Raw genomic sequence first — 22096 nt, forward strand, 5'->3', positions numbered from 1 at the left:
AACAGTGGTTTTAATGCACATTAGTCGATTCAAATTAAATCTGAACTTTTTAGACATTGGCTTACAAACCTACAACAGTAATCTGAGCTAAAGTATTACATCTTCTGCACATTAAGGAAACTTCAAGAAAGGAAACCAAAGACAGAAAATATAGGTTCATATTTCAGGCCACAATGAGTGTGAAAATACCCTCAATTTGATAATAAATTTATAATGCAACTTTCCTTGTCTTAAATTTCTTCCAATTGCACTTGAAATGGGTACTTGTTTTCCCATTATGGCCACTTTAATCTACTTATACCCTAGTCGTCTCATTCAAAGATCGCTTTATAGTATTGGATGTTCAGCATCTGAGGTATGTGTTCCACTGCTGCCTGATGAAATAACACAACAGTTTACATATTTCTAAACCTGATCTGAAAACTGATTTAAAAATCCATACCGACAATCAAATTTCCTTGAAAATATATACACACAAGTCTGCTTTGAGGTGGCTAAAATGAAGCAAATTTCGTTTCAGGAGACAGGAAGAAAGCCAAGAGTAAAGAGCACCGATCAAGCAGTAAATGGGCACTGGTAGTGACCGGCAGAGAAACCCATCCGTCCCCTGAGAGAGTTCGAAGAGGGCAAGAAAGGCAAGAACTGGAGAAGAAGAATGTTTGTGCTTTCTTTCTTGCAGCCCACATTAAATATTCAGCAAAAGGGAGAGATACCTTTACATTACTCTTCTTGTTTCTTGTGACTCTTATGACAGCTGTTGTAAACATACATAGACAAACATGGTCCTAAGTGTGCTTGGCTCCAGTAATCGAGAGCAGAAATATTTTTATTTCTTAAAGAGAACGGATTTCAGGCCCTTGGGATGACTCTTTGAACTTCTCTCCGTGCGGAATTTGAATTTCCTTTGCCCATCTCATACACCTGCTGGTTTCTCTCCCTCTCTCTCCCTTTTACTTCTAAAACTTTCCCTTGCCGCGGCTCTTCAGCTGTCTAAATCATCTATAAAATTGCTTAGGTTTCAGCAATGCAGTTGACATTTTCAAGTGTTTATGGAGGTAAAGGATAGCAATTATTCCAGCTAAGCAGTCAGTTAGGAAATGCACGGCAATGTCATAATTGTTGCCGAAATATGAAATAAGAATTTAACTGTTAATGTGCATCTATGTCTGCAAAACCACAACTACTCAGTTATGCAAGGCTGGGAAAGGCCTGAGACCAAAGGGAAGCAATTGACCTTGGCTGAGAGCTAAGAGCTGGTATTTAAAACATTCACTCACTCATGTTTAAGAGATGTCACGGTAAATAAATTATGACTATTTACACTTAGTCCTAAGTGTCTTCTTTTTCACACTAAAGCAGACATTACGTCTTGGATGAATTCCTCAAGCCATGCGGGTAAAGGGGACTCTTGTATGTACACTTGTACTCCTCCTGGTGTCTTTGGGGAAAAAAAAGCCTAAACCGGAGTCTCCTCAGCATCCTGATTAGCCTTCCCAGTGGTCGCTTCTTATAAATGTTGCGGCTCTGCACACATAATATTCAGAGAGTGATATTTCAATTGTTTTTGACGATGTGTGGAAGTGAAGTACTTTGAAACCGGTTAATCCCTCAACATTTATCTCCTCTTTGAAGCGCACAAGCTGACAATTTGTGTGCAGCACCAGAAACAGTCTCTCCTATTACGCGGTTGGCTTTAAAGCTCAATGAGACCTAATTGGCCACACAACTCTCCACACCTTCGCCCTGACAGGTCCTTCAGCCACATGTCCCAGTGCTTCCCAAGGATGAAAGGAAGGGTATTAACCTCGCTGTCCTGCGTGGATTACACTGCAAAGCACCTCACTTGCCGCCCCGTTTCAATGGGTCAACAACAAAAACTCAATTAGAAACGTCTTGCCTTGGAATTGTTTAGATTTAAATGACAGGATTTAAATCAGTAAATAAAATAAACTCCATCATGTTCAACGGTCTTCCTGAATCTACAGGAGTTCAATCGCATGGAACAGATTTCAGGAAAGACATTCCTATATTCTAAATTATATGAAAAGACAGGTTATTCTAAATACATGCACACAAAAACTATTGGCTATCAAAATCTTTTCCCTAATTTGAAATTCAAAATCTGTATCTGTTCCCTAAGTTTGTTTTTTTAAATGCACAGGTTTCTAGCTTCTTCTGCAGGCTGTAGCAATCTGTCAACTAGCATAGGGGCTTTTCAGGAGACCTGTGAAAAAAAACTTCATTACATCCACCTACCTCTCAAAAACACCCAGACAGATCTGCTGAATTCCATATCTCCAGGATGTGACTGGTCTTAGTTCACAGAATTAAAATTTCTAAGTTAATGCTCATTCTTCAGCACAACTATCTGAAAAGAAGTCATGCTAAGTCATGCTAACATATGGGAACATAAATTTATATTTTTTTAAAATATGGGTGCAACAGTGCAGAAGAAGATGTAAAAATAAAATAAAAAAGGTTCATTTGTGGAGGTTCTTCTACTTCTAGGTATGTTAGACTGAATCAACGGTCCCAACAATCCTTAAGTCTTAAACTGGGTGTGCACTGGCTGTAAAACTCATGTGATTCCTGTAATGCAACCAGTTTCTAGCTGTTTGCAGAAAGTATGCAATGCGCTCTGTGACAGTTGCACTTGTCCACTTAATGATGCATTATATTCACTTTGCTCCCACTTAAAAACCTGGAGCCACAGGCCTCCACTTCAGCTCTGTTTACTATAAACAGTGGACCCAGTCCCGAGAAGGTGCTGGTCACAGAGCATGTTTCCATTTGTAGTCGCATGTAAAACATACAGTCGCAGATGCTGCTGTGCTACAAAATGCCACAGCTGAAAAACTTTACATTGAACATAAAAAAGAGCAGCAACTGGGAAATGCGAGTTCATGTCAAACAGAGGAGAAAAAATAAACACTAACGTCTTAAGTATTATTAAATGCGAATTCATAGCCTCTGCAGATTCTGGAACCTTACCAAGTATTTCTTAGCTAAAGGGGCTATTATATCCTTTACTGCAATTGCCTGACTTAACACAAACTGACTGACATCTTTAGTTCCATTATCCACAAGTGATTTATTAAACTGCAGAACCTTTTAACCCAAAGCAGTTTTGTTTTTATAATTAAATATCTAGACTAAATGCCAGAATCTTGCTCTACAGTAAGATTCTAGGGCATCGAACAGCATATGTTACCTCCAACATGCAAACATTCATAAGCAAACATGTAACCATTATTCCGGTTTCAGAAGATTACATAATGACAAGCTCCATCTCTCTCATTAAAGGCTTCCTCGGCACTAGCCTGCAAGCTTGACATGAGCTCCTGGCTTTTGCAAACTGCTGTTCACATGTGGGAGATGCAGGCACACATTAATAAGTGAACAAGAACAAAAAAGGAGACGTCAATCTCGAACTGGTTTCTGCTGGGAGGGGTGAACAGCACCAGAAGCCGTGTAGCAGGGAGATGGAATCTTGTGGCTGAGGCTGGGATACAGACTTGTCCTGGGGCTCTAACCCTGGCTGTCTGCTGTGTGCACTCTGCACCAGCAGATGGAGTGCTTGCCATCACTAATTCACTCCGGTGTGAAAAAAAACACCCCACAACACAACAGGTTACTTAGACAGTAACAGAAGAATCATATACACTTTCACAGCAGTCAGTCATTTCACGGCCTTTGTGAACACAAAATGCAGGTCAGTTTCATTTTGCTTAGTGAGAGTTTACTTTGAGTATATTGGTATTTTTAAACAAGTAACACTTATGTTTATTGCTAATTAAATAAGATATGCCCTTTCTAGCAAGAATATGCAGTATGTGTGTGTGTACTATAGACTGATAAAGCTTTTAAATGTTCTTTTATTCCTGGAACATTGTGATATATATACTGTATTCATCATGCATGGCATGGTCAAAGTTTTTAAAAGTGTCTTATTTTTTAAATGTTAAGAACAGCAGGCATCGGTGATTCATCTCTGTACTGTATCTATGAAAACAAAGAGCAACCAATTCTATGGCTCTTCAGTTTTTAATAGCTTTATTCTCTTTCAATGTAGTTTGTTGTGCTATGAAATTGGCTAACTAAATATGGCACACATAAACCTCATAGCAATAAAAGCCATTTCTGAAGTGGAGAGCCTATATATGTTATATCCAGTATGTGTGTTGTCATTTAAGGCACTATTTTAACCACAGTCACTGCTATTCTGTGCTGTGTAATTGCTATCTTCAGGATCAGAGACGTGCTTCGATCAACACTAACAGCCAAGGTGCAAAGGTGCTTCACTGCTGGTTCTTCGTGCAATAGTCTTAACTGCTGTCATCTCCTCTGTACAAACTTCGCACTACCCTCCACCACACTAAAACAATCTCATTAACACTTTTTGTAATGATGCAGTTGTGCAAGATGCATAGTGCATACAAATGCAGAAATCCATCTTTAAAATCTTTCATAATGTGCACTTCAGAAGAAAAAAAATCACAGGATATTAATAGACATTTTCCAATGACATATAAAGTAACCAGATAAACACAGCAGATTCTGTAATTTTACTGATGTTGTGTTAAAATTCTCCATACCTGGCATAAATGATAAATATAAGTCTGATTTTATTGCTACAGTTACAGTTGTCACATGGATCATTTCTCAAGTCAACTGAATGCCAAAAGAAAATAGAAGGCACAGACCCCAAACAGCATTGTCATTATCTTTTCATATTTCCTACATATCCACAATGAAAAAGCAACAGAAAAAAAAAACTGCACGAGAAACAAGCTTGTAGGCTAACCTTGCTCTAGCTGAAAAACAGCACTGTTGCTACAGGCAAAGCTGTTTGTACATCTCCAGCTTTTTATGTAACATTGCTTGGGAAACAGATTGAGTATGTTTTGGAGAAAGAAAAATCGATTGCCTTGAAGAACATATAGCTAGTCCCTCGCCTGGGTGTCAGCTGACATTTGTTTTGCTGGATTCTCACTTATTTTTTTCCCCCTCTATATCCCTGCCTGCACTCAGCGTGTTGTTTTTAACTCAGTGACTGTGAACCATACATTTATTGCCAATGTGCATTCTTCTGAGAATGATTCCGCAGAAGGTCTTGGTGACACCCAGGCTGGGAGAGTGTTATATACTTCTCTCTCTACGAGATGAAATGCTCCCTTGACTGGAGGCTGTTGATAGATTTTGCAAGGCAACATACTAGGGGTGTTGATTTAGAGAAGGAAAACTCTTCGTACACAATCTCGGCAAAATATTTTGGTGGGAAGTCATTATCAAAAACAGTGACAGTGGTAAATTAGCTAACAGTGTTTCAGAGTGCTGAGAGGCTCGCTCTGCCTGTTCTTGTTGGAGCTCCTCATTGCAGAACAAGTGCAATCGGTAATTCAGCTCAATGATGTCACAACATTTGCCAGGCTGTGGGCACTGAACAGGACAAACAAAAACGCTCCCTCCCCACCAGAACATGACAGCCTCCTCTTGCTGCACACAATTAAACAGTCCATCTGTCTGAGAAGCCTTCATACTAATTTTAATATATTCACACGCTTCTCTAATTGCTTTTCCTTAAAAAAAAACGCATTCATTAAATAGCATGGCATACTGAAAGCACAATGAATGTGAAAGACTTCCTATTGTACTTAAAGCGAAAAAATATTGTTTTTAAACACCCCACTTGACAACTATAATAAAGCCACTAATCTATGGATCATCCTCTCAAAATTAAAATGCATATCCCTTTATCGGTATCTATTTATCTTGGCAATCTTTTGCAAATTGCAAAGATACTATATATAATATATACAGTATATATATATAATTTCCCCCCCATAACAAAGAATACAGCTCCTCCCAATCTCTAATATTTTTCAAAGTGTGAATTGAGGAGGGCTGAGAGACAGATGGGTCTGGATGATCAGGTTACCTGTTATAGCAGCACATCTGCCAGGGCAGTCAATCACAGTGATGTCTCTGACAGGTCGATGGAGCCTGAGCAGGAAAGGCTAATGCAAGGGGAAGAGCAATTGAGGTAGGCCTACCCTTGTGCCTGTCTCTTGGGTTCGACTGATCTGAGAGCTGTACTTGAATTTGTTCTGGCTAAAAATTCTGTCTGTAGGACATCGACACTGGAAGGAAGAATTCAGTTACAAAAGACCCTGGCTGTGTCACAAAGTCAATAGAAAATAGATTCACTTTGTCTTGTGCTACTTTTGAGAACTGTGGAACCTCTTTCATTCTTTTTTGTTTCAAACAAAGACCTACAGTATGTATCATGCTACAGTCATTTGAAGATATTGACTTTGTCATGGCTAGCTACTAGCGTCATTATTTTATTAAATTATTAGTAGTAGATTAGTATTAGTGTAGTATTTTTAAATAGGTAAAATATAATTTGTCTATCAAACAAATGTAATGGTGGATTCTAAATCACCCCATAGATGTTCAGCAGAGTAGCTTCAATTTTAAATCATTCTCACATTTACTTGTGAAAAGCATTTATTCATGACAGTTTTGTTAATTGTTTTACTATAATTTTTTAATTATTGTTTTGTTAATTATTTTGCCTAAACTAAAGAATACCTCCATTACACAATTCAATTAATTTACTGAAAAACTGTCTGGAATGTATGAAAGAATATTTCAGAAAAATAAAACATGAAATTATCAGGGACAGGTTAAAAAATAAAGATACAAAAGTCCTGTAAGACATTGACAGATATCAAAACATTTGGAATGTTGTTAACTTTAAAAAGCAAGTAATATGTATTTTAAGAAATGAAAAATACTCTGTCAGATCCATATTTCTGCCATGCCTGTTGATCAAACACATTAAACATTTTACAAAACCTGACAATCTACAGATCAATATTTTTATCTGTCTGCAGTAAAAGACAGTGAAAATACAGATGGTTACATGGATATGGATTATTCTAAGGGCAGTGGGGTAAGGTCTAGGGCAATGTCTGAGATGTTCACCGATAAGTGTCATCTGTTTATAATAAGCTCCTTCCAGACTAGTTCTGTAAAAGCTCTGCTCTACAGACAAGGTTACAGAAAATGTCTGCCCCCAGATACCTACAAATCCTGGTGCACTGGAGGTTTTTCATGCTATTGCCTTTGCCAGTGGAGTATTCTGTCTTATTATTCCCTCATTCAGTGCAGTTAAATTAGATGTATTTAGTAACATTTAGCCCATTCGGATGTTTTAAAAAAACACACACACACAAGCCATGGTTCATAATAAAATGCCACAATTGTGTTACTTAACCAGAGTGGCAATTAAGATTTTATTATCATGCAAATCCTAAACAGTGCAAACCCATCTCTAAATTTGTATTTCAGCATACAAATGATAGTGTCTGTGACAGCATATACATATGCTCATGTACATGAAATTTAGTAGCCTCTGTTGCACTAGAACATTGTACAGCTGCAAAGCGAGTCAATATAAATGGCACTGCTTCTTTATCTGATCAGAACATTTTCTGCTGGCAATACAAAAGATAGGAAGAAATGATGATGTTTTCTGCAATGTTTAATCTCAGACAGCAAAAAGCCCTAACCTGATACCGTGCTACTATGCTGCAACTAAGCTATTTTTAATATTTCCTTACTTGCAAGTGATTTCTAAGTGGATTGTGCCCAGACAGTGTCAGAACTTTCCTGTCAGCTACTTTAACAGCAAATAGATAGCTTGATGAATTATTCATTGCAGGCAATTTTCTCCTAGTCATGGAGTCATCAATCATAGGTGCCTAAAGAGCCCTGAATTGGCCAGTAGAGCTCGATTTGCAGGTACCGTTATTTGGGGGAAGAGCTGCCATTACAATTCCGACAACTGAGATAGCGGGAGTCTGAAAACTCAGGTAGCGAACACGTCTCATCTTCACATTAATCACTGACCAAAAGAATCACTTTTATTGTTTTTCCCTTCTCCCCACCCCCCCCCCTTCCAAAACACTGCTCCAAACTGTGGCCATGAGGTTATTTTTTAGCAAACAAAGGTGCAGTTTGATGAAAGACCAATGTAAATATTTGCACTTTTTTTTCCCTGGCAGAAATCCTGTGCTGAAAAGAACCCCTTCAAACAGGAGAAGTGATTTGATACATGATTGCATGCATTTACCCATGTAATTGAAATAATGAGAGATGATTGCTTTGAGCTATTAGTCATAAGTTACTGGTCTTTTTGTTTAATCCAGGCATCAGCTGTCAGGATCCTCACAGGAGCATTGGGAAGATGCACCAAGGATATCATTTGCATCACCTCAGACTGTAATTTTGTTGTTTTTTTTCAGAGCTGATACAAGCGTCAGATTCTATACAAATCTCCCTGGAGCATAAGTGCTTTAGTGTTGTTTTGATAGGAACAAAGAGAGAAGGAGCACATATATCCCAGCTTCGTGTAGTTTAAATCCTGTCAGGATCATAAGCAAAATAAAAAGCAATCTTTTTGGCAGACTTCCTTACTATTGTTAAAAATAATTTCTATTACCTTAAACATAAGCCTTTGTGCCCAAAGACGGCACACTGTAGCACCCCAAATACGTGCATTATATATCACTGCATTAACTGTTCCAGATGACAGATACCTTTGTAGCATATTATAAATCAACCATTAATTCCCCAGGCTCAGCCTATTGTATTAATACCAGCTGTCTATGACTATTCAAACAACAGCAGAAAACAAGCAAAAACAATGGTATAGTGATGAGTCATAATTTTGATCATCTTGCTTAATAAGGAGGTGTGAAAAGTGTTTTCTAAATATTGTAGCTCTGTCTATATTTGATTATAATGTTTAGGCAAGCTAACAACGTTAAGCACAATAAACAACTAGCTGTAAAAATTTGAGAAGACAAAGTACACTTTGTGCTGTTTCCTCTAAGGCAATGCTGGTGTGCAGACCTACACATATACATAACAAATATTTCTCAAAATACTGAAAAGTGCCTCAAAATGATTTTGCTCTCCTGAACTCTCATCAATATCTTATAAAGTCTAACAGATCATAACAGGCAGAAGCAGAAATGCAATTCTATGTTTAATGTGGAGCCACTGAAATACAGCAGAATATAAATATAGTTGGAAATGTGTAGTGGTCACAGCTCACTTACAGCAAATAGTAACAATACCATTTTTCTGAAAAAGAAATGATAGCATTAGCGGTGGAAAAGTTCAGAATCAAAAATACCGGAAAATATACACGTGCCAGTGAAACGGTAAAAAAAGGCCAATTTATAATTAGAAAGTACTACTGTATATTCAGACACGCTAGCATTTTCCAATCATTGTTAAAAAATTAAATTGGAGCATAAAAAAATCAGTATAAAATGTGCGCCCTACTGTAGAACAAGTGCAAGATTTCAATACGGAGATCGCTTGGCGTTACAAGCATGCGTCCAAGCCAGATTTTGAGATGGATGGTAACTGCAAAAGGAAGCATGACAACCTATCTTTAAAAAAATAATAATAACAACCCTTCCAGTTGCACGATGAAATTGGTTAAAAGGCAGTGTTACCTAGCAACAGGAAATGTGTTATATGACCTTTTCCTCCTATCTTGAGTCCAGAGATGCATTTCCAAACCTAGTAAGCGTTCATCTCAAAACTTCGCCTTGGTACCGGGCCGCCTGTCGCATTCCTATCGCAGCACGTGCCGACCCTGTCGTCTTGACAGACACGAAGACGACTTTAGTGTTAAAATGTCCTCTATGACTATTACTGGTTGGTGCGAGTCATACGTTTTAATGATCCGTTACGTTGATAAATATTGGACCGGATGACTGTAGTTTTCAAAGTACGTGCGTTATGACGAATTCTGTATCATGGGAATACAGTAGTAGTCACAACGCTTTGTACTCTAAAATAGTCATACTGGCTATTTAAAACGACTTTTTTTTCCCCCCCAGCAACCTAAGTTAAAGCGGTAATCGACCTTAAATAACTGCTAATATTACATAACGCCTTCTCAATACTCAGAGCACTTCGGCTCTTAGTATACACCAATAAAAGTGCGTTTTTCATCGGGATTGCCCGCATCAGACATACATTTTGATAGAGCATTCGCTGCGGTTTTAATTAGATAACGCATGTGAATGACAACCCTATTTCCGCGGTCATTGGCGGTGAGCTCAGCTCGTTTGTACCTGCGATTCGATCGCTGTCTCTCAGGTCCACTCTCTATTAACGCAATTCCTCTATGCCGAAAGGACGTCCTGCTGTCGCGGGGAAATCAACTCAACAGGCATGTGGGTTTACGTCACTGTGAAAGTAGACGCACGCTATTACGCAAATCTAACCATTTTTAACCATTGCTCGCAAATCACGTAAAGCTCGTAAAGCTTATGTTGTGGTTAAAATGTCTAGGCTTTGAGGAATCTCCTAATCTATGAAGCTATATACCGCAGAATGTAGACCGAATGAAAACGATATCAACGCTCACAGAATAGAAAAAAAAAGTGATTCCACATAAGTTAATTCAGCAAAAGACTTAATTCTTTGCCTGACAAAAACGTTTTGATTCAGAACACTGAATAAAGGTGCAGCTCTCTGAGAAAAAAATAGTTCTCTATCAAAGAAGTTTGTGTTGCATAAATTGTATGCTTACATTCTAAATACACTGTAATTGTAATTTATATGTGAACATTGGTTCTGCTTTTAATTACCACAAAGCACAAAGATTAGTTTAATTATCATTTTTGGTCCACGTGGAGTTCAAAACTGAAAGATCGATGATCCTTTATTGTATTATCCTGTATTAATTTCCACTGCGTTATAAACACAATGTGTGCGTCTTAAATGTGTCACAAACATGTTCTTCTTTTAATTTTCTTAACAGGGGTTTTTAGCTTGACACAGAAAACAAGACATCGCAAGTATTTTCTTCAAGACAAGATTTCAGTAAATTTTGGGAACGATGGAGATGTCAAATAATGCATACATTCAATATCATCCTCAGTAAACTTAATCAAGCTGAAACTTTTTGTCAGCGCATGTAAATAGAAGAAAATAAGGAAATTGTGTGCATATAAACTTGAGGAAGTTTTTATTATTGTAAAGGTTTACAAAATATATTTCTTTCTTTGGACTATGAATTATTTTTAAGAGTGACCACCCTTAGATGGCCTAAATTAAATATGTGAACTGAGCACCCAACTACAGATTGGAAAATCAACTCTTTTTGTGTATTGCATTTCTTTAAAGACTCAACAATTCACTTGGAGGAGCACTTGGAGGACTCCAAGAAAAACCCAGTTCCTGCTGCCAGTGGTGTTGGTGGAGTGGACCAGCAAGTGGTGATCTTGCCTCTGGACTAAAACCAATGCCTTTCTTTGGTGACAGGGAACTGGACAGTAGGAGGTCCTGTCCCTAGGGTGAGACAGGTCCTGACTGTTTGGCCAAGCTGACACTGTTCATAAGAGTATGGATTGTATTCCTGGTGTCCTGACTTAATTCCAGTTTTGGTTTTGCACATTCTGGCCTCCCTAAATTTCCTCTTTAATTTAATTAGTTCAATTTCTCCCTTCTCCACTTCATCTGAAATGGGTCTATCGGTGCATAATGGCTGCCAACCTCATCCAGGTAGGTGGTGCACAACAGCAGACGATGACATGAGTCTTCTCCTATATGTAAAGCACTTTGAGTTCTTTTAGGACAAAAAGTATTTTACAAATACAAGCAATTATATGCCTGTTAACGTCAGGCCAATAATGGCAGCCTTATATAATGGAACTAATTAATTATTTCTCCATTTAAAGGTGACATAACCTATATAATCACTTGATGGTAGAACATATAGTTTGTTTTTTGTAAGCTGTCCAAGAAACTGCACTTTTTTCATTGATGAAGGAGTCTTATTATGACAACAGAATTTCAACACTGTACAAATATGTAAGAAAGTTGTGTTTATGTTGCCATGTGATAAGTGCTGAATGCAATTTTCCTTGCAGCTTTTCAACTGTGCTCGAGGAAAGGAAGTACGAAAGGTCACAAAAATTGCAGTGAAAAAGCTGTTGTCTGGTGTTGTACTGTGTGTGCAGGCACTGACAGAACTAATTCAGAGCTGTTGAACACTAACATTTATTAATAAACACAATAATAGAAGAAGCCAACTGGCACAAAACTAGAAAACTAGAACTGCTGCCAAAACACCCTAGTGTGTCTAAAGGTTAAACAGTGCCAAAAGGTTTTGAGTGATGTCAACCATAGCAAGTGTAAGAATACAGACATATGTGGGGATTATTTCTAAATTGCAGCTGAAAGTTTTTGAATATCTGCCTGACAGTACTTCTAACTGCTCTTCTACTGTATTCCAAAAAAAACCTTCCCAGACTTTTATTTTAAAATATCTTTAATTGGAGAAAAAACTTATGAATGAAGTATGCATTACACATAAGACAACCCGCATACTATGATGTTTTGAGGACACTTTGTGAGAAAACGCTGTACGTTCTGCTCTTGTGAATGGCTTTTACAACACAACGTTTAAACAAGTTAAAACAAGAGCCTGAATGTCACCAGCAAAAGACTCTGCTGTCTGTATCATGTATAAATAGACACCTCCTGAGATCCAGATGTGCTGTTTCAATCAAATGATTAGCACAAGGTTGCTTGCAATGAGCATAGCCATAAGTTAGTGAAAACAAATGCCACACATACTGTACAATACATTTCTGACTTACATTAAGACACTGGGCTCTGACCCTAACAGCAACTTTTGAATTAGACAGTTGATCAAATTGTTCCAAGTTTTCAATCACTTTTATACAGATGGCTAAAAATAAACAACCGCTACCATTTACCCTGGTGAAATGTTTTTAATAAGACATTTTCTTTATTCCCCTCAGGTACTAATTTCACACCAGACATCAGTCTCTGTCTGCCTTTCAGGTTTATAAGGATATCTTAATATGTCTGTTCTACAATTCTCAAGGCTTCAGAGGCTACGTTGCTCAATAATTTGAGCCAGAGCGTATAAAGTAATGCACAAATATAGATTTCATGCCATCTGAATGTTAGAAAACATACTACATTAAATATATTTAAATGCATGTTGAGTTTCTTTCTGTTTCCTAGATTGTTACTTTTTTTAAAAAATGGAATGTCAATTATTTTTGCAACAACCACCTAGCTGACTTAGCCAGTGATGTGTTTTTCGTGTCTCGGCTCTCAGGTGCAAACCCCATAAACGCACACGAGAGGCAAGGAGGAAGCTCAGTCAGACTCCTCTGACCTGCCCACCTTCAAGCCAACAGTCTCCTAATGTGTTGCAGGCTGCACAGCCCTGTACTGCAGGTTCAGTGCCAGCAGGAGGCGGGGCACATCTCGCTCTGCTGCATGCCTGGGAGGCTCCTGGAGGTGCCGCTCTGTCTCTGAGAGCTGGGACAGCCCTGGCCGATAAACCCCACCCTACCCCTACTCCTGATGGAGCTCAGCCAGTCCTGCACTGCAGCTTGGGATGGGCACTTCACAGCTGGCTGGTGACATGTCCCAGGCTCAAACCCACGACACCTGGATCAGAGAGCCCAAACCGTGCTCAGGAGAACGCCTTTACCAGTGGAGCCACTCAAAAAGCCCCCAGAGATCTTTTCAGATAATGCATTTAACATTCCTTATGACACAGTGCATTACAGGTTAAAAATATATGTGGCTGATACACTTGTGTAACTGTACCTTGAGGTAGAATTAGATTTCAGGTTTGTCTTGTTTAAATGTGTGTTACAATGGGTGTGAGATCTATATCATTATGTGGTGTCTGGTCTGAAGTCATTGTGAACCAGAACAGTTGCATTACAAAAAAAAATGGGAGGCCATCCAAAAAAATCAACTTTTTGTTCAATTATACAGGCCTTTTTCCAAAAGTCTAGCAGCTGGAGGGAGAATTCAACTTTCAAAGCTTCATACTGAAAACTGAAAGGTATCTTGCTGTTATCATGTAACACTCTACTGTCTGTAATTAAATACAGTGCTGGGCACAGAGCAATTTTGGATAGAGTATGGACTGGATTCCAAACCTAGTTACAATTGAAATGGACTATATCAATTTATTTCCCATTTTAAAATGTCATGTCTTTTATATGTAACAACCACATTTGCATTAAGTAACAAAATGTTTTACTATTAAAATGAACATAAAGGAAATAAATATATAAGTCTAAATGCCAGAGTAAATGCCAAGCGATTCTGAATCATGTGAAGTTCACTTATAAATGCCTTTCAATTTTTATCCTTTTATTGTTATGGTAATGGTTTGCACACATTAATTGCTGGGCAGTCAGGTAGCTTGATACAGAAGCGAACTGTTCTGCTGAATTGTTGCAATTTTAATGTCTGGAAAGGTTTGTTTGCAAACCTGGGGAATTTTTTAACCTTCATAGTATGAGACAATTCCTTTGACACAATGAAATTGAAAATGCATCACCCTAATTCGATTCCTTCTAAATAAGTCATTAGAAGTGATTTAAAAGAAAGCCCAAATGATAATCCAATTTCAAAATGTTAAGGGGGTCAAGGTGAGAGCTTAAATTTTACTAGAGCATCATAAGAAACATATCACTGTATTTATGCATTTGAGTTTTTAGAGAAATAAAGTATATGGATTTTGGAAACTGATTAAATGTTTTGATTATTTTGATCCATTGATCATCCATGACAGACAAGGATACACTCTAGGGATGTTGACTTTTGCACAAGCACAGAGTTGATTGGGCACAGGAGATGAGGTAATTTAGCCTGATAAATGTCAAGCCTAGTGAAAATCAAGAAAAATTACTGGAACTAATATGCCCCGTTTATCAAAAGAACAACACCTTCATGTCAACAGTAAGTTGGAGGAGCAACTCAGGTGGTCTTGGCGGTGGTGGATTCAAGTCTGTTGTAAGTGATGAATCAAGGTTTTGTGTAGACTATCGCGATGACACACGTGCAGATAGATTCACTAATGTAAACAGACTATTCAATGGGGAGTTCCAAGTGTTTTGGACAAAAGAATATATTTTGCTACAGAACTCCACTTGTAGTGATTGATGATTACACGACTGCTTTGCGATACATTGATCAAGGCTCTTCCTGATGTGACAACATTCCAGCAGGACAACATATGTCCTCATCCGACAAACTCTTATTTGCAGGTTGAAAATGTGACAGTGATGCCACAGGTGTCCTACTCACCAGCATAGAGCCCCATTGAAAATTTGTAGAATGAGCTGGGATGGTGTGTCACAGCCAGGGCCCAGAGCTCAGTGAGCAGGCACATGCCTGCCCAGGCTCTTTGAGAGGAACACGACAGCAGAGAGCATCTGCAATCTGGCGCTAAGCATATAATCACAGCTAGTATTGCTTCCAACAGCGGTCACACACAGTACAAGAAGACAACCATGCTGATGGTAAAAGTTAAATCAGTATAATGAATTTATGCAGGTTCTTTCTGCTCAAAAAAATATCAATGTCTCTACTACAAAAAATGCTTGTCGTTTTCCTAATATTTCAGCAAATTCGTTGCAGTTGTAATTGGTACATTTATTTTAATGCTCCGTTATCAGTTAGGTATATTAATCTCAGTGTCTGCTGATATTTAAAGAACTTACTCTGCTAGGAATAGGCCTCTGCGTCCTTCTCTGACCACTGTGAGTATTTTGCCTTGGCGGTTTTCCATCTGGGCACAAGAACAAAGGGTCAGATATATTTTAGTCTCATTTCTGCACTATAGACCACACTTTTTTATTTTTTTTAAATTAATTCATCATTGTACAAGTAAAACTCAGAATGACAGAAGGCATAGTGTGGAGACCCGGTTCATTTGAGCATCAGATCTGTGTGTGACAACATTGGTAAGAGTCCTTCAGTTGACATTGAGCATTTCTGTTCTCTCCCTTCGCAAATTGTGAGCAGAGGGAGTTCACCAGCAAACGTCACCTGGTTTCCTGTTTTTTTAGATAATATTTGCTTACATTTACATTGTATTTTTCTTCCCTAAGGATCCTAAACATATCACACATACTGTACATCATCACAAACATTGAAATCCCTTTTCTGTCAATCTAATGTCCAATCTAATTGGAAACTTAAAGAAAGTTTTAATATAAATTGACTCAAATTGCAAAAGATAATGTAATTGGTCATGAACTCTGTTGTTATTTTGATTTTCAATAGTTCAGGCAACTTCAGTTCTCTCTCTATAAAAATGTCTATAGCAAAGCATGGCAATCATTGACGAAATTTTCTAACTTGCTTAAAACCAGTTTTATTTAACTTTAAAAAGGAAAAATATATTACATGTCTTACAGTGCTATGTACTGTAGTAGAGTACTATTTTTGACCGCACCTGAAAGACTACTGATTCATTGTTATTTAACAAATAATGTTTAATTTTTTAGCAAACTATATAAATAAACCATTTCAAAATTATAAAAAGTTAAACTTTTCTTAGACATTTATTCATTTTCTTTTTGAAATGTGAAAGTCTGCCCTGTCAGTCTTTGACTTGTATTTTATTTAATTTTCCATTTTTAGCATGAAAAAATGTATTTAAATATATCAGGAAATTCTGATTGCAAATGCATTTTCTCTTTGGATATACAGTAATAGTTCTTTTTATTATACTAGGGATTTTTATTTTTTGACAGGGAAGAAATGTTTACCAAAATATTTTGATAGCAGGCTTTTGGGAGGTACAAAGCCATCTTACACAGATCGTATTCATATAAACAGGATGATTTTCCATAGTTGTTTTGTGGGATGAGTGTCAGAGGAAACCGCTGAGAAGCTGGATTCCAGCTGCCTTCACCTCCTCTGCCGTGCTGCTGCTGTGTCTCATATTTACATATTTATTTTGAAGAGTTGAAAGGGTTGCGAGGGATTTGGCTGGTTCAAGACTCCATACACAGCACGATCTGAAAACAAGCTGTGAGATGTTCCTAAAATTACAGGCACAAAGAAAACACTCTTGGCCAAGAGGTTAGAAAGCAGCCATGCGACCAGTTAAAGAGGCTGCTGCTGTTCTCATCCCACACCTGCATTTAAAACAAAACATGAATTTATTGGACTGACACTTTTACCCACATTTGTACCCATTTGTACAGCAAGGAATCTTACCGATGACCACAGTCGAGGTATAACAGTTGTGCCCCCTACTGAAATTCGAACCCATAACCTCCTTGTTGCACTGCTCCCTCACAAACCACTGCTCCGTCACAAACCCCCTTCCTCTGCCTTATCATCCCCTCTTTGTGATTAGAGGGCTGATGAGACAGAAGCCACAAGGATTAAGGATCCATATTCCAGAGATTGGCTCTTGCTGTTGTGGGAGAGATCACATTTCTTGGGAAGATGGGGATAAACTTCTAAGTGGACATGGTGATGCATCGTGATCCTCTCTAACATCTGCAAGTATTCTAGACAGTTGAGAGACTTGGCCCATGACTGGTATAGCCTTTATTGGAAACTGGATGTTGTGATCCCATCCATGTCATTAAATGAGAAAGTTTTTTTCTTTAATCTTATAGCTGCCATGAGGTAGGGCTGCACTAGAGAAAAGCATATGAAAATCAGTCAGGTGAAACAAAATGCTTATTCAGAACTGGTTTGAGGGGACTGCAGTATCAGGTTTTCTGGAATCAAGGCGTAGCTTCATGGTGGTGCCAGAAATCACAACATTGCTGAGAAAATCTGTACTGTCCCATCTTGTCTACTGCTGGTCAGTGTGTTAAGTAATTACAGTAATGCGATTTAAAAGGGGAACAATGACCTTTTGTCTGCTCAGTCTGACAGAGGTATTTACTCAGACATGTCAAATGTGTTTTATGTGCTTTGTAAAATGGATCCACTGTATTCATCTTTCTGAAACCACACATGGTGTGTCACAGGTGAAGATTGCTGGTTTGATTCTCCACAAGGTCGTGTTGCAGTTCTTGCCATCACCTTGGCTGAACACCTTGGGCATTGTGGGAGAGAAAACCGACAAGTACTGTATAGTTTGGTTTGGCATCACTGTAATCACGTTCATAGTGAAACTCGCTGAAGTCTAACAAAGTGGAATTTTTAGCTGCTCGACTCAGTAGCAGGGTAATGTTTTTAATGCACCTTGGCTTTACGATAACACAGTCAATTAACCTGTCCCCGTTTTGAGACAAGTGAAAAAGGAAAGGAGTGCAAAAAGAGCACATTTTGCATGTATATTTTTGTGTGCTGCGAGCTTGTAATGAATTAATTTTCTGCAATTATGAGATTTTCCTGGTGACACAGTAAGGAATGCACCAGCACACACTCCAGAAATAGGCCAAGGTGAATAATATCACCGAGGCTATTTTCCTAATTATGTTTCAGTAGAATGGATCAATGGTATAGCTCACACATTCCAGCGAAAGAGGGTGTGTTTACTCAGGAAAAAAACAACTTGCCTTTTTATTTTATAAGGTCTGGGGTGTTAGTGAAGTTATATTCCCACTGGTTTTCCAGTACAGGTATTGGATGTGTGAGGTACATCCCTAATGAAATCCCCATATTACTGCACAAGGAGGGGGCCAAGTCACACACTGCAGTTTGTTTCTGATTCTTCCCCCCCCCCCCCCCCCCCCATACTGTACATCGCTTTCCCCCCATCTGTTCTGACAACAGCATGCAGGTCCTAAGCTCGTTTGTGGTTTCAGCTAAGTGCTTCAGTAATTTTGGTTACTCTTTATACCACATCCCAATCCGTTTTGTGGCTATACCTACCCACCCTTGTCTGTTATTGGCACCATAAACTGCCAAACAACAAGTGTGTAAAACAACACTTTTGCTCTCAGGAACATATTAGTGGCTTCTCAAGGCTCTGTGGCCTACCAGCCTCATTGCTGATTAGTCATATAATTTCCATGCTGACAACCCCTCAGAAAGAATGGGGGAAAACAATGTTAACCTTTAGGATCAGCCAGAATGTAGACAAGTATATTAATGCAGGTAAACCAACAGTGTGATCCCTCATTAAACAGGGATCTTGGTTTGGAGTGTGATTTATTCTGTCTTATTTGAAATGGACTTGCAAGTCAAACAGTCTTGTTACAGCTCATTACACAGTAGCTTGCCTCACCTAGATTTCTAACATTTATTCATTATTTCATTGCGTATCAAAGAATTGGTCATGGTGATTTGCGGAAAGTCATAATTATAATCTGCTTTTTATCCTCTGCACATATGTCTTCCATTATATTGTGGCCACTGGCACTTTGTATGTTTGCGTTTCTTACAAAACATGCCAGATTGTTAGATGTCATACTAGATTAATTGAAACTTGAGTTTACTTACAGCTTATTAGCTTGCTTATAAAGACAGGAGAACCTTGATTGATGGCTACACTGTCATAACCTCATATTCCACCTGACCAAACAGAAAGCAAATCAGCTACAAACACAAGCTCTCAAATATGCCTCAAGTTGCAACATGATTTATGCGTAGATTATATATCCAACAGAAAGATTTTCAGCAGCACAGCCTGTTGGTAATTTAATGCAGCAGCAGCACTGTCAAGCACAGTCGTCATGGCCGCTGGGCTTTAAGAAAAATTACTCTTTAGTGACAATATGAGCCTGCAGGCTTTTCAAGAAAGCTTCTAGTGTCTTGAGAAAAGTGACCTTGTTGTGAAACTGTTGTCTGTCTCAAAAGTATTTAAAGTCATTATCACATGGTATTTACAAAACTTTCCTTAAGAAGAGCTTGACATTTGACCAGGTATTCTCGCTGATTGTGTACAATGAAGATGTCACTATTTTAAAAGCCACTCAGGAATGTATGCAAACTTTGCTTTAGTAAGGGTTATCATGTAGCACTCACCAAAATAAGTAGCCAAAAAGTAGTCTCAAAACTGTGATTACACCTCATTTCAACCAACAAGTTGAGACCATTTCTTATTTAAAAGATAATTATCTATGTCATTACAGAAAACATATTATTATGCTACTGAAAGCAGTATTTTGAATAAATAGCAAATATCATTGAATATGTCATAGTTTTTTTAAAATGTACTCCCCTGGTTTAGGGAAATTTTAGTAAAAAATGTTTTTTACAAAATAAACCATATATAATTATATGTAACTAATTCAGCTCAGGAGAAACTCTTCACCAGAAATACATGGGATTTACAAAAAATAAACACATAGTATTGGTATTGATAATTCTTTAAAGACATTCATCCTTTAAAAGGCTAAAGAATATTTTCTTATTGTATTCATTGCTCTCCACCTACAGTGTATGCTAGCTTTACATTAATTTGTTTAGAAATTTCCAAATAAGCTTAGCATAAAGAATAACAAGCCTTTGATAATACAATTACATTATTAATGTATCAGATCCATAGATGCTAAACAAAATCACTTTATTCACTTTCAAAATGCCATGTGTCTTTCTTTCATTTACACCTAATATTTCTTTAGGGTTTCATGGTCTTTCACAGTCAGTCATTCAAAGATGAGGGCTTGTAAAAATAAACACTCCTAATTATCAGGTAAAGCTCTTTTTATTATTCATTTTCAGAGTGCCTCCCTTTGTCTCAACTACTACACTATATAGTCTGACTAGAGAAGCGTACTGGGTGAAAACACTAATTACATGCCTCTATAATAAAAAGTAATTTACACTGTGAAGGACAACTATAATCTCATATTTCACTTATATCCCAGCTCCCGATCTCCAGTCTGTTTGTAATCAGACCATTGAGTGTGCCTTACAAGCACATTGGGTGATCCCTGGAACATTGTATTCAATTAAGTGTTTCTGCCCATATTCAACACTTTAGTACTGTATGTCTTAGGAGCCTTCCTACTGCTGTTTATTTTCTAATAATAGAAATCTTTAATAGGAACATTTTTCTCTCCTTTTAGACAAGTTATTCTTCTTTTGCTGTAAGAACAGGTAGAACACCTTGATTAAAACTGAAGCCTTTGGACACAAAGGATTCCTGTTTTGTATGGCTATAATGGGCATGGCCTATTACTTTTACCCCCAATATAATATATTGTGGTTTACTCATAAAACAACAAAAGATTGCAAGCCATATTCAATTCATCAAGTATTTTACAAGAAACATTGTTTGTGAAACAATGGATCATTGCAATTACAACACACAGTCATACATATATACTTCATATGTTGTAAAAAATTATACAATAAAACCAGAAGTGACATGGTCATTCTTTAAATATGGGGATGGAGAACTTCACATCAGGGAATCAGCCAAACTTCTATTTCTGATACTGTGGTAGGAGCACAGAGTATTGTTTGAAGCTGGTTGCCTCAAAATGTTTAAATTTTAGTGTAGTTACTGTTTTGTATCACAGACAGGGAAAAGACTAAATTATATTTGACAATTATATTCATTTTATTGAAACAGATTTTTAGTTTCCTCTGTGACGGGCCTCTGAACGAATTCTTGCTGAAAAACGGAAATCTTCGTTTGTTCCCGTTTGGAAAAAAACGCGCTGTTAAACTTTGTCATGTTACTTTTGAGTGATTTATGTGCCTATGCTTATGTCTGTCTAAATACTTTCTTCCCATTTAGCTCAACAATGGGGGCTTGTGGTGACACAGCGTACCAGACAACTGGAGCTAAATGAAGCCCAGCTTAATAATTATGCGAGTACAGATCTGGCAGGGAATATTTCATAGTATCACCTGATTCCATTTCATCAAAGAACAGACACGCCGCTCCACTGCTTTGTAACCTGGATACGTGCAATACGTTTTTCAGGTCTCGTTTTGTTCGGTTTACTAATAAATTCAGCCATTGTAATTCAATGAAGACAAACGCGGAAAAAAATAAAGGCTCATTGCCAGGAGAAACTCTAAACATATCAAGGACAGGCCAAAAGCGTAAAATCAGACGTGTTCCCCTACCTGCGAGAGAAAGGCTGAAAATGTAGCGCTAAACTGATGAACCCAGTGTATATAATACTTCCTGTATCATTTGTGTTTTTTTCCCTATGTGTGCCAAGGTCAAAAAACGAGTTAAAACACCATCCATTTTTATTTATATATTCAGAGTTGGATCTTGCAATATAACGAAGTAAAGTAAATTCAGTAACAGCTGCTGCTAGTTATTTTAATAACA

The sequence above is a fragment of the Atractosteus spatula genome, chromosome 9 (genome assembly GCF_055471065.1).
Source record: "Atractosteus spatula isolate fAtrSpa1 chromosome 9, fAtrSpa1.hap1, whole genome shotgun sequence".
NCBI classification, from domain to species: Eukaryota; Metazoa; Chordata; class Actinopteri; order Semionotiformes; family Lepisosteidae; genus Atractosteus; species Atractosteus spatula.